Genomic DNA, 12,940 nt, shown 5'->3' on the forward strand with positions numbered 1-12,940 from the left:
TTGGGTCACCTGTGGAAAGGTATTTCATTACCAGAACATCAATTTTTCAGAAAAGCTTTTTTTTAAAAGTCTCATACGTCTCTGTTTTTCGCAAATGCTTTTTTAACAAAGCATCCTACAGAAAAATAACCAGCTCTGAGCAGAAAGGAAATTTAATTCTCTACAATTTCCTTCATTGCATTTTTTCCCTAGGGTACATACTTTTCCCATAAAATCAATGTTTAGATTGAAAAACACGAAAATTTGGACCTGTATAATCAACTTAAAATTAAAATTCAGCAGTCAAAAATTTATTTTAGACGATTTTTGACCACGCCATGTGAAAGAGGACATCTTCAACCACCAAAATCACCAAAAAGAACGTAAAAAACGTAAAAAATGATTCTTGGCAATAAACACCTTTTCCTCATGTCCTTGTACATAATACTTAGGCTATGCACTCATTTGAAAATTGAGTCAAAAGAGAAAGTGTATAAACGGCAATCTCACGTCCCTGCTCAAACTTTGCCAGTAGACTCCCCACACCTTGTAGATTCATATGGCACCTCATCGAAAAGTCACGTCCTAAAAAGGTTACGAGTTTGTCAAAACGTTATGAGTTTGCTGGTTAATCTATAAAAAAGTTACGAGTTTACCCCCTAGAATATTTATATATATATGAATACACGTACCTAGTACCTTGTGGTGCCCGGGTCTTTTATGGTAATTGTGGTGCCCGCGTACATAGAGGATCACATATATATGTATGATAAAGGTGTTTTGGAGCAGTTTATTTTTTTTGGGTTTTTTAGTCGTAGTGGTGCCCGTTATATAAACTTGGTACTTGTGGTGCCTGCCTCAAAAAATTTTTTTTCACCTTAGAGTGCATTTCATCAAATTTTACATCGTTTTATATAAAAAGACCTTGTGGTGCCCGATTTGGGCGCCACAAGCCCAAAACCGGGCACCACAATGACTACGTATACTTAAAACGGGCACCACAATGACTAAGTTTAAATCTATATATATATAAGGTGGTTATGGGAGAGATGCCGCACTGTTTTTTGATCTCGATTAATTTTTTTTCTAATCAACTTCAGGAAATGGTGATTAAATCAATCAAAAGGTATCCATGAGTACTTTGGTAGATTATGAGGAAATTTTTTTTGGGGCCATATTTTTTGAGTATTTCCATTTTCAAAAAAATGCGGCATCTCTCCTCAAAAAAAAAACTGAGGAGAGATGCCGCAGGTAAAACACATAAGAACACTATGGGGGAGAGATGCCGCACCGCGGCATCTCTCCCATCTGAGGTGAGATGCCGCACCTGAAATAAAGCACTAAAACACATGACTGAGAGATGCTGCGCCTAAGAATAAAGTAAAAAATTAAAAATTGAAACATTCTAAACCAGATAAGGAAGTATTTATTCTCTTTGAGCCGCTATTTTCAAATTACAAAATTCTACTTTTTTTGAGCTGCTATTTTCTTGATACAAAATTCGCAAGTACAAATTTCAGCTGTTTCTACAATCCCGGCACAACACTATGTACCCAAATTGAGTAATTTTGGCTTATGAAATACGAATGTAATTGGTGCGGCATCTCTCCTCAATGTCAACTGCGGCATCTCTCCTCTTTCCAGTGTTGTTGAAAAAAAATTTTTTTTCAAAGAAAAATTTACTCAAAATTTTTAACAATGCCCTAAAATTAATCTACAAACCTTACCCTTTCCATACATCTAGGTTTCATTTCGATATGTTGCTTCTGAGCCGAAAAATTAATTTTTCAAAAAACATGAAAAAAATTAAATTTTTTTTTTCAAGTTTTTTTTTACAAAAATTGCGAATTTTCGAAAACTATTAATGGCGACACTGCCAAAACTTGATAGGATAATAAGTAGGTAGTAAGGAATATTTTTTGATTTTTTTTAATTTTTTCGGTGAATTACCGGCTGAGATATTGAAAGTGCGGCATCTCTCCCCATGCGGCATCTCTCCCTTAACGACCTTATGTGTTTATGTACCAATTTTGTGGCAGAGTCAACTCGAAACCTATGAAATTTTGAACAAAGTGCTTTATCCCTCCCGACTGGTGTATTGCCGAAATTTTGAGATTTCGAGTTTTATTAAAATCGGTCCAGGCGTTCCCTCGATATTTCAGATTAAGTGATATTTTTTGTCATTTTTGCGTCCTTTTGCAGACTTCCTCATCAGTTTTGTTTTTGGTATACCTATTTTTTTCTAAGAATAAATATTTTGCTTAGCAATAATCAGTAACATCTGTCTTAATATACCCAAACCATTTCTCAGTTTATTTCTTGTTAGGAACTCGATGGAAAGTCGGTTCACGTGTTCCTCTGACAGTTCAGCTTAGGTAGGCCTAATTTATTTTTGGTGGCATTTTTGCAGACTTTTGCAGACTTCCTCATCAGTTTTGTTTTTGGTACACCTATTTTTTTTTAAAGCATAAATGTTTTGCTTAGCAAACACCAATGTCTGTCTTAATACCCAAACGATTTCTCAGTTTATTTCTTGTTTCGAAATATTTAGGTTTCGAGATGGGACTCTTTGACGAAGGGGGAGCACCCCCACCCCCAATTTTGGGTGAAACTTTCAAAAGAAAATCTGGGGCATGTGATATATCGAATTGTATGTTTTCGGTGACGCTGAACACGAATATGACGTCAGATTTTTGATTGGACCCCATCCATGGCCCCCGGCACCTCCCCAAAGGGGGTAAAAATTAAATAAAGTGTTTTGTTTGTGCGACACATGAAATAGTACGTTTCTTGTAACGCTGAATACGAATATGACGTCAGATTTTCTATCTATTAAATTCTAAAAGCAATTTAATACTAAAATTTGCATATTGAAAGACATTGTTATGAATTCTATTTGAAAAGAACAATATGAAATCTCCAAATTTGCTTTATTGAGATTTTATTTGTTTTTTAAATTTATTTCAATGAATTGAAATATTATGCAAATTTAAAATAGTACGTTTCTTGTAACGCTGAATACGAATATGACGTCAGATTTTCTATCTATTAAATTCTAAAAGCAATTTAATACTAAAATTTGCATATTGAAAGACATTGTTATGAATTCTATTTGAAAAGAACAATATGAAATCTCCAAATTTGCTTTATTGAGATTTTTTTGTTTTTTAAATTTATTTCAATGAATTGAAATATTATGCAAATTTAAAATAGTACGTTTCTTGTAACGCTGAATACGAATATGACGTCAGATTTTCTATCTATTAAATTCTAAAAGCAATTTAATACTAAAATTTGCATATTGAAAGACATTGTTATGAATTCTATTTGAAAAGAACAATATGAAATCTCCAAATTTGCTTTATTGAGATTTTATTTGTTTTTTAAATTTATTTCAATGAATTGAAATATTATGCAAATTTAAAATTAATTACGCTATTGTAATACTTGAGAAACTAGTGAATAAATAACTGACCCGAAGTTGATTACGATCTAGATATTTTTTTTATATTTATAAAACTGTTATACTGATATAAATATAATTAATATGTTTTTAATACGTTTTTCAATTCTGAAAAGCCGGTTATCTCACGCTTTTTTGCGTGAGTGTTTTTTTTTTCTGAAGGGACACCCAAAAATCGAAGAAAAAAATTCGAAAAAAAGATTTTTTGTGATATGGAAGTTTTCTGAATAGGTTACCTCTTTTTCAAAGAAAACCCCTCCCATGGTTCTCCACCTCATCCATTTGTCGAATTTGCATACCTACTTTGTTTTTAATCCTCAATTTATACGTCAAAATTCTTCCAAATAACCTCTCCTTTCCTAGATTTTTTTTTAAGATAAAAGAAAATTCGTTCAAAGATTTCCATTTTTTATGTTCAAATTTCTCTAAATAACCCCCCCCCCCTCCTTTTAGGGAAAATTTTAATTTCATTTTTAAAAAATTTGAGCTGAGGAGCCGCGTACAGGAATGCCAACTAGCTCAAGAAGCGTAGAAGGGATAGTCTTTGAGAAGAGGTTATATTCAGAACGATTCTAACTCCAAAATTAAAAATTGGGAAATTCCTTTAAAAAAAGTTTTTTTTGCATTTTTTTTTTCAGCTTAGTGTCAGGGCTTTGTTTAGAGAGAGTGAGACCAAAATTACTTGAGGAAGATGAGTATTTTTTTATTGAAATGGGTTTACTGCGCTTCCTATTCAGAGAAATATTTTGAATACTTACAAATTTTTTAGTCCATTTTTTCAGCTTTAGATGGTTTTTGGCCCAACTCGAGTTTCAGGAATTGGGTAAGGCGGAGCGCGGTTGATAAATCTCAAAAAAAGATCACAGGTGCATATGCTCGTATGAAGACCACACGGAAACAACCAGACAAGTCAAAAATTTTCAAAAATGAGTTTAGGGTCGAATTAAATTCACAATGAGGAGTAAAAAAAATGTAGTCCATCTGGATTTTGAAAAAGTTTGATTTTTCGTAGTAAGAATGGCTTTTAAAAGATAGAGGTGGGGAGAGAAAATGAGCCGAGACCAAATCTGAGGCAAAAGGAAGAAAATTTCAACATTACTTGATAAGTATTTAGAATGCGAAAATTTTTCGTAATGTCATCATGATAATTGATTTTCATCGAATTCAAGTTGTTGCAAAACACTAATTTTTCGGGTTTTTGCTTGATTTTTTCACGAAAAGAGTGACTTTTCAACCAGTCGTTACTTTAATGAAATTTAAATTCACCACAAAATTAAAGCATTTTGATATGTACTTTAAAACGCTGTAACACAAAAGTTGAAAAAAATGACTTGTCTGGTTCTCTCCGTGAACTCTTCATTATGTAAGATCCCTCTAATTTTGTTCACTAAAATGAGAACATTTGAATTTCATTCTTTATGAATTTTAATGATTGATTGGTCAAAAATGTTTTTTGGAAATTGTGATGATAAATTTTGAAAAAACTCGAAATTGAAAATTTTGAAAAAATATCACCATGTCTGCCAAGTAATCTAATTTTGTTTTTTTAATGTTGTAAAAATACTTGAATTTTTCGAAATACATTTTTGCTAGTTCTTTTTCAAAAATTTCAAATTTCATTATTTTATTCGCAGTTTTTGAGAGTTTTTGTGTTTTTTTTTTGGTTCATTTTATTGCTTGCTTTTTTAATGCTCGTCGAAATGCTTTCATTTTTTAATGTTTTAAAAATTATTCTTTCAACTTTTTGAACTGAATCTTACTCTTTTTCAATTTTTTGTTGTTCATTTGATCTGCGATTCTCCACCACAAAAATACCTATGTTTTTATGAAAAATTTCCTGAATTTACATGTGAAAGATTTTATTTTTAATACCCAATTGAGCTCGAACTACGTAACTACATACGAGTAAGTAGAGCAGATATGTACAATGAAATTTAAAATGAAGGAAAGGTCAAAACAAGAAATTAATAAAAAGAAACGAAACGCATCAAGCATCTATAAATTAAACAGAAAACCCAAATTGACATTTCGTACTTATATCCTCTTGTAATTTGCCGTCTACTAATTTTAAACATACGAGATTATATTTTAATCGCTCTTGTCATAAAAAAAAAGTGATAATATGTTTAAATTTTTGTAAACATTTTAAAAGTTTCACTTCAGAACAAATTTACAGAAGTGGTAAGTATTTCTAGATGCTAGACTATCAAATGCAATATCAGTTTTTCATATCTTATAATCCATACTTCAACTCATTACACTCTACATGTTTATCGTGAGATAAAAAGATAATGTATTCCTTACGGTGCTCAAGAGTTGTAAAAATGCTGAGTATAGAAAATCAAGGAGAGTACTCAAATTCTTGCATCATTTTTTCATATTTTGTTTTTACTTTATTTCAAAAGGTATTTCTATAGAATTGAAACCCCTTGAGATTTTCGGATTACTTTTTTATCGATGAGTTTAAGAATGTAAGAATTTCAGAAAATATTCATACAAAATGACAGCTAGGGCCATTGAGAGCCAATGTGGCCCGAGGGCGAATATAATTTAGCCCTGTTTTTAGGGACGAAACTATATGGAGGTTTTTTGAGAGAGGGAGGGAGGAGGGGGTTTGATCGACACAGGAAAAAAATACCAATTTTGCCAATTTATACCATATTTATCTATACGACTTACCTATAAAAATTTCCATTTTCTGTTTTAGATTTTTGGATGCCGAAATGTGATTTTTTTTAAATTTTAAAACAAGAAACAAATTGGCCCGAGAGCGAAGCAAAGGTGAAAGTTTTTGAAAATTTGATTTCGGGAGGCTTGAAAACGATGTTTTTTTTAGGAAATCGATTTTGAAAAAAAAGACAGGCCAGAGTGAAGCGAGAGTGAGAACTTTTGAAAATTTGTTCTTTGAGGGAACTAAAAACAATAATTTCTTATGCGAGGGGTTTAATTTTTGTCTTTTAAAATTTTAGAATTTGAAAACTTTTTTTTTAGGATGTTCATTTTGAAAAAGAAAAGCGATCAGACCCAAGTGAGGGCGAAAGCGTTTGAAAATTTGTATTTCGAGAGGCATAACAACAATACTTTTTATATTTCAATTTTGAAAAAGAAAAGAAAACAAGTCCGAACTAAATGAAGGCAAAAGCTTTCAAAAATTTGTGTTTGAGAAGCAAAAAAAAAATGAACATCTCTTTCATCACAGGTCTTTCTCCCCCCTCCCCCCAGCCACACGATGGCCATTCGCTTAGAAATCGAAAAGAGTAAGATTACCTAATCATCGTGATCTACGAATCGAATGTTTTAAATATGTGCATAAAATGGGCACGTATACATATTTAATAGCGATTAAACAGCATCGTCGTCGTTGAATATTCAAAGGCGAAAGTTAAACGTACGCCGAACATGGAGCAAGTTGTTTCGTTTTCACGAAATATCAATTCCCCCAAAATTTTATCAAAGAATGTTTACAGTCGATTGACCTTTTGATAACTTACGAAACACGAAGCACGCGAGGGATGTTTAAAATTGAACCTTGATTCGTACATACATATATGTAATTCGCATATTTCGTGTAAATTTCATGTGCTATTGGCCGGAAAATATTACCCATCGATGACTCAATAATTGCATTCTAAAATGTTAAATTTGATGATTTTATAATTAGCATAATTCATCAAATAATATGTGGGCCTAGTGAATAATAATTTACTCGGTCTATAAACTTTATCTTCCAAAGAAAAAACATCGAATACTCTTTATGAGTATTAATTTTGTAGTACGTAGATTGTATTATTGATGTTTATACCTACTAAATTTCATATATAGGGTATCATTTCGTCGATTCCTAGAAAGATATTTTTTTATATTAGCCTGAAATTTATTTTTCCTCCTGTATTAATTTTCAATTAATGGATATTTTTATTTATTTTTTTGTTCATTCGTCTCTATAAATAGGTATAATTCGATAATGTTGCTGATATACGATGTAAATCCAACGATAACATATCGCCTGATGTACAAGATGTACTTAGAGATTTGATTTTATATTTTTTTCACAATCATTAGCGTTATAAATGAGCCATATCCTGAATAAATACGATATTTTATATTCGATATTCGCATCACAAAAGCATATTTATTTGTACATTTATTTTCTCTTGCATCTCTGAGACTAAGTAGGCCTAGATCCGAATTCAAAGGCTGATTAATGTGAAAATAATTTTCATCTATGTATTGTGATAGGTATACCATCCTTGGGGTGAAAAATCCATGAAAAAAATTAATACCTGATGTGGCGGAAGTTTAAAATACACGTAGCCCTAAAAATTAATTGATTTTTTGATAAACTTTTGTACGTAGGGTCGGTTGAGGTATAGATTCCAAAGCAAGTGAATTTTATCTACATAGATCAAAGATGATAATATTTTTTGGAAGGTTATCGTGTATCGAAGAAAGGGTCAATTTAACCTTAGCAGTTTAAAATTTGAATTGAAAATACGAGTATGAATAATTTGAAGAAAAAAAAATATTGGAAAATTGCAGTCGAATTTACCTCATGTGACATTTGTATGGGTATTTTAATCAGCTCAAATTTTTATTCACCCTTTCTACTCAATTTCTCTCGCATTAAAATTGACCTTTTTTCCACGTAAAAAAAATCAAAATTCCATATGTTTGAAAATGATCCTCAACCTGTCACATCTTGGTTTGTTATAGGATTAAAATAGGAGGAGCTGATGAAATATTCAAGCTTTATGTGGGATGAAGTGGGCGGATGTTAGTGTAATTTGTATAGTATCCCATCGTCTGTTTCTGGTAATAAAAATTATTTTTTTCTAAAACGTTCAGGATTTAAAATCTTCATAAGGGAGAATTTAAAGTTCCCATTGAATTTTCTTTCACTTGAATTTCCCAGAAAAATGATTCAACTTTGAAAATTTCTCCAAATCTACCCCTCTCCCTTCTCAATGTTTTTTGTAGCAACAAAAAATTAGAGTGTTTACTGTTTTCCTGCAAGATTTCAACCTAACCTTGAAGTTACATAACGATGAAATTCAAATACAAGTATATTTAAATTTAAAAGAAACGAGAGATACAAGAAAAAGGTTTTTAAATTGAGTCAATACTCGTGAATAATACTCGATGACGATGTGAAATTGTTTAGAAACATTAATTCAAGAGCTCACGGGTTAAGGTACTCGTTATTATCGCTTAGCTATCAGTTGACTTGTTTCATTGAGTGGATGACAATACTTGAGCGTTAGAATTTGATGAGTACCTACGTTTGAACAACTAGATGTTTACATGAGCTTAATTTTTTTTATACTTCAACTCGACGTCGAATACGTAGGTAGGTATTTTTTTCAAAATCGTGTTCGAGATTTATGTTTTTTCATTATTTTTAAACGTGTAAAATGGGAAATTTTAGTTTTCAAGGTTATCTAAATATCGTGTCTGAATTTTTATAGAAATAAAGGGAAAAACGTGAAGTAAATTTTAACTCGACTTGATGATTTTTTTCAAATTTTTGATGAATTTTTGTCGATTTTTGAGAAAAGAAGAATTCGATCTTTTCTCTTTTGTTTTTTTCATTTAGGATGGAACATGAAGAAAAAATTTCAAACTTTTGGCTCCTTTGGTAGATAATCAAAAAATACACCAACTTCATCTCAAAAATGAGGGTATTCTTTGAACAATTGAGAGAGATTTTTTTGACACTCAGAACCCTGTATCACCCTCCTCTCACCATTGGTTGCTTATTGCATATTTAAAGAAGTTCAGAATAGTACATTGAGCTTAAGAAATATATACAGCAAGAAAATTATTCACTCAATTAAAATATCTATAAAAACAGCTCGAAATTTTGAAATGATCTACGCTTTAATTATCTTTTATTTTTTGATAAATTTTGAAACTTTGAAAAATCAATTTTTACATTCGAGTGTTTTTTTCGTTTGTTTCAGCAATGAAAACAAATGCATAATTTGAAATTTGCTCTCTGCGAAGTGAATGAAAATATTTGAGGCATCCATCGCTCGTCCTCGCTGCATCGTTCCAACTGTATCGGTAAGTTTTTCAAATTTTACGATTTTTTTTTTTTTTTTTTTTTTTTGAATCAATACCTAGGGCTAAATTTTTTTAATAAGTATACATATCTAAGTACTTATTTTCAGGCATTTGTGAGGTAGAAAAGGGAGAAAAGGAAAAATTCGAATAATCATGATTCAAATTTATGAAAAATATGTTTTCCATTTGTTATTGATTTTGTTTTGTTTCTTTTTTCAATTTCGCACGTACTCGTAAATCTAAATAATACGCTTTTTGGTGGGATCAGCGATTGAGCTTCGAACTTAATCCCTTTCCCAGCTTTTAGGAAAGTAATTTTTTGATGTTTTTCAATGTTTCGATGCCATTTCCTGCGAATTTTCAAATCCAATTTTTATCTAGGAGGTAACACATCTCTTAATAAAATTTACCCAAAATACAAAATTAATCCCAAAATTCGAAACATCTTGTGCAGTTTTTACACAAGTGTCTTTCGTCGTCGTACAATTTCATGCTGCCGAGTTATTGAATAAAATGTGAAGAAATTGTTGGAAAATCAGTTGTTCAAGTTTAAAAAAACATCTTGCGCAGTTCGCAAGATCAACCGACTTTGCTCTAAATATACACCAGTAATTTACCAACATTTATCTCAGTAATTTACCAGACATTACTTGAAAATTTACCAATTTTTCAAAATGCGCGGAAGTACCCAAATTTACCGATTTAATGAATACGAAAAGTCGAAAACATCGACAAAATAAAATAGTCAATCATAAGTAGCCATCATATTACACTTTTATGAAATTGATTTTCAAATAATAATTAGCGTACTCATGAAGACGTAACCGTCATATTACAAGTGGAATAATATATCAGGAAAATTGTTGACAAAAAACAAAATTATTACCGAAATTTACCAATTTACCGAAATTTAGCTATTTACCAAAATTTACCAATTTACCAAAATTTACCAATTTACCTATTTACCGAAATTTACGTATTTACTGAAATTTACCTATTTACCGAAATTTACCTATTTACCGAAATTTACCAATTTACCAATTTACCAAAATTTACCAATTTACCAAAATTTACCGATTTACCAAAATTTACCAATTTACCAAAATTTACCTATTTACCAAAATTTACCTATTTACCAAAATTTACCAATTTACCTAAATTTACCGATTTACCAAAATTTACCAATTTACCTAAATTTACCGATTTACCAAAATTTAGAGGTTTTTAATGGCTTAATTTTTATCCAGAATTGAAATTTAGCTATTTACTGAAATTTACCAATTTACCAACATTTACCAATTTACCAACATTTACCAATTTACCAAAATTCACCAATTTACCAAAATTTACCAATTTACCAAAATTTACCAATTTACCAAAATTTACCGATTTACCAAAATTTACCAATTCACTAAAATTTACGAATTTATCAAAATTTATCAATTTACCAAAATTTACCATTTTACCAAAATTTACCAATTTACCAAAATTTACCAATTTACTAAAATTTACCAATTTACCAAAATTTACCTATTTACCAAAATTTACCTAAATTTACCTATTTACCCAAATTTGACGATTTACCCAAATTTACCGATTTACCAAAATTTACGAATTTACCAAAATTTACGAATTTACCCAAATTTATTAATTTACCAAAATTTACGACTTTACCAAAATTTACGAATTTACCAAAAATTACCCCAGCAATTTACTAACATTTACCTCAGTAATTTACCAGACATTACCCACTAATTTACCAATTTTCCATTTTACCAAAAATTACCCCAGCAATTTACCAACATTCACCTCAGTAATTTACGAGACATTTCCTCACTAATTTACCAATTTTTTACCGAATTTTAATTACCCCAGTAATTTACTGTCAAAGGTTTTTACCAATTTACCAAAAATTACCCAAGCAATTTACCAAAATTTTCGACCAACTTTAATTACGAGTAATTCACCAAAAATAACTAATCATTTTATTTACTAAAAATTACTATTAATTAACAAAAAAAAAAAAAATTATCAAAATTTACTGGCTATTTACCAAAAACTTAATGTTTTTTGTTAAAACAAAAATTACACTAGAAATTTTTGAAAAATTTTGATTTTTTATGGCAAAAAAATTTTGGACGGATAAAATTAACAAAAAAATTAACAAAAAAATCAACAAAAAATTTTCTCCTCTTGACTCGCGCGGGATTCGAACACCCGACCTTCGGCGTACCAATCTGCAACCTACACACCCTAACCACCCCATCTGTTTGTTGGGGGTGAGCCGTTTGCGAGATATAAGGGTTTACACAAATTTCTGCTTATCCATAACGTTGAAACACACTTAAACGTTCATATCTCGTAAACGGCTGAATCGATTTCGACCAAATTAAAAATTTCTCTAGTTCAGTATCAAAGCAATATTTTGCCATCATCAGTTTCCACTTAAAGTTCGGAGCTTTTGAGTTCAGCGTGACACAAATTTATACATAAATTGATATATAAACTTATATATACATATATAAATAAATATATATATAAACTTATCTCGTTTTGCGCCATATGTCTTATCGTGATCAGCACACTCCAAAACCTCAAGAAAACCCACCCCCACCCAATTCCTCAACCATCATGACAAATACAATACCTTACTTTTCCGTTTCCGGCAAAGTCGGTAAAATTCCAACAAAAAATTTATGTTTACCTACAAAAGAGGCAAGTATCTAAACTGGGAAAAAAATTGCCAAACAGTTCACCCATTTCTTTTTCCAAAACTACCAAACAGTCCTGCTTCTTGCCAAAATTGTGAAAAAATCTTATTTTTTTCATTTTTTCAATTTAGTAATATCGACGTTTTTGATTTTTTAATTAATCTTCTTTCAAAATTTTAAGAAATCTAATTTTTTCTCAATAATTGGTTTACATTTTTAATTTCTTGAGTTCCAATGTTGATTTTGACCTCTTTATTGTCTCCTTTTGTAAATCTCATAACCTTGGTCTTGCCTGCATTCATTTTCATTCCATATTTTAATCCAGCACTGTTGATTTGGTATTTGGTTGATCATTTTCTGCATCTGCGCTTCTGTCCCAGCAAGGATCACTTTGTCGTCTGCATAACTTATTTCATTTATTCTCTTGCCATTGATCTTGAATCCCATTTGTTTTGAATCGCGTTTCTCTCATTATTTCTTCTGGGTATACGTTGAACAACCAAGGCGAGAGGAGGCATCCTTGTCTCACACCTCTCATTTATACCACATCAGTGTCCTCCGAGTACCTACTTAGTTCCAATCTTGATGTGTGTACTATGCTCCCAGTACAGGTTCTTGATTATTCCCAGGTCTTTGTCATCGATATTGTATTTCTTCAAGATCTCCAACATCTTCTCATGGTGGTCACAATCAAATGCTTTCTCATAATCGACGAAGCAAACAA

The 12,940-nt window shown here is 30.9% G+C and overlaps 1 protein-coding gene and 1 long non-coding RNA gene across 3 annotated transcripts in view; one reads left to right on the forward strand and one right to left on the reverse strand.

Moving 5' to 3' along the window:
* LOC135849119 (uncharacterized) overlaps positions 1–12,940 on the forward strand; it is a 225,771-nt gene that overhangs the window by 101,616 nt on the left and 111,215 nt on the right. The window contains exon 6 of the long non-coding RNA XR_010559492.1: positions 9,403–9,505. This is a non-coding gene — a long non-coding RNA (uncharacterized LOC135849119). The remainder of the gene's footprint in view (positions 1–9,402; positions 9,506–12,940) is intronic.
* LOC135849116 (LIM homeobox transcription factor 1-beta) overlaps positions 1–12,940 on the reverse strand; it is a 69,187-nt gene that overhangs the window by 27,957 nt on the left and 28,290 nt on the right. The window lies entirely within an intron of this gene.

The sequence above is a fragment of the Planococcus citri genome, chromosome 5 (genome assembly GCF_950023065.1).
Source record: "Planococcus citri chromosome 5, ihPlaCitr1.1, whole genome shotgun sequence".
NCBI classification, from domain to species: domain Eukaryota; kingdom Metazoa; phylum Arthropoda; class Insecta; order Hemiptera; family Pseudococcidae; genus Planococcus; species Planococcus citri.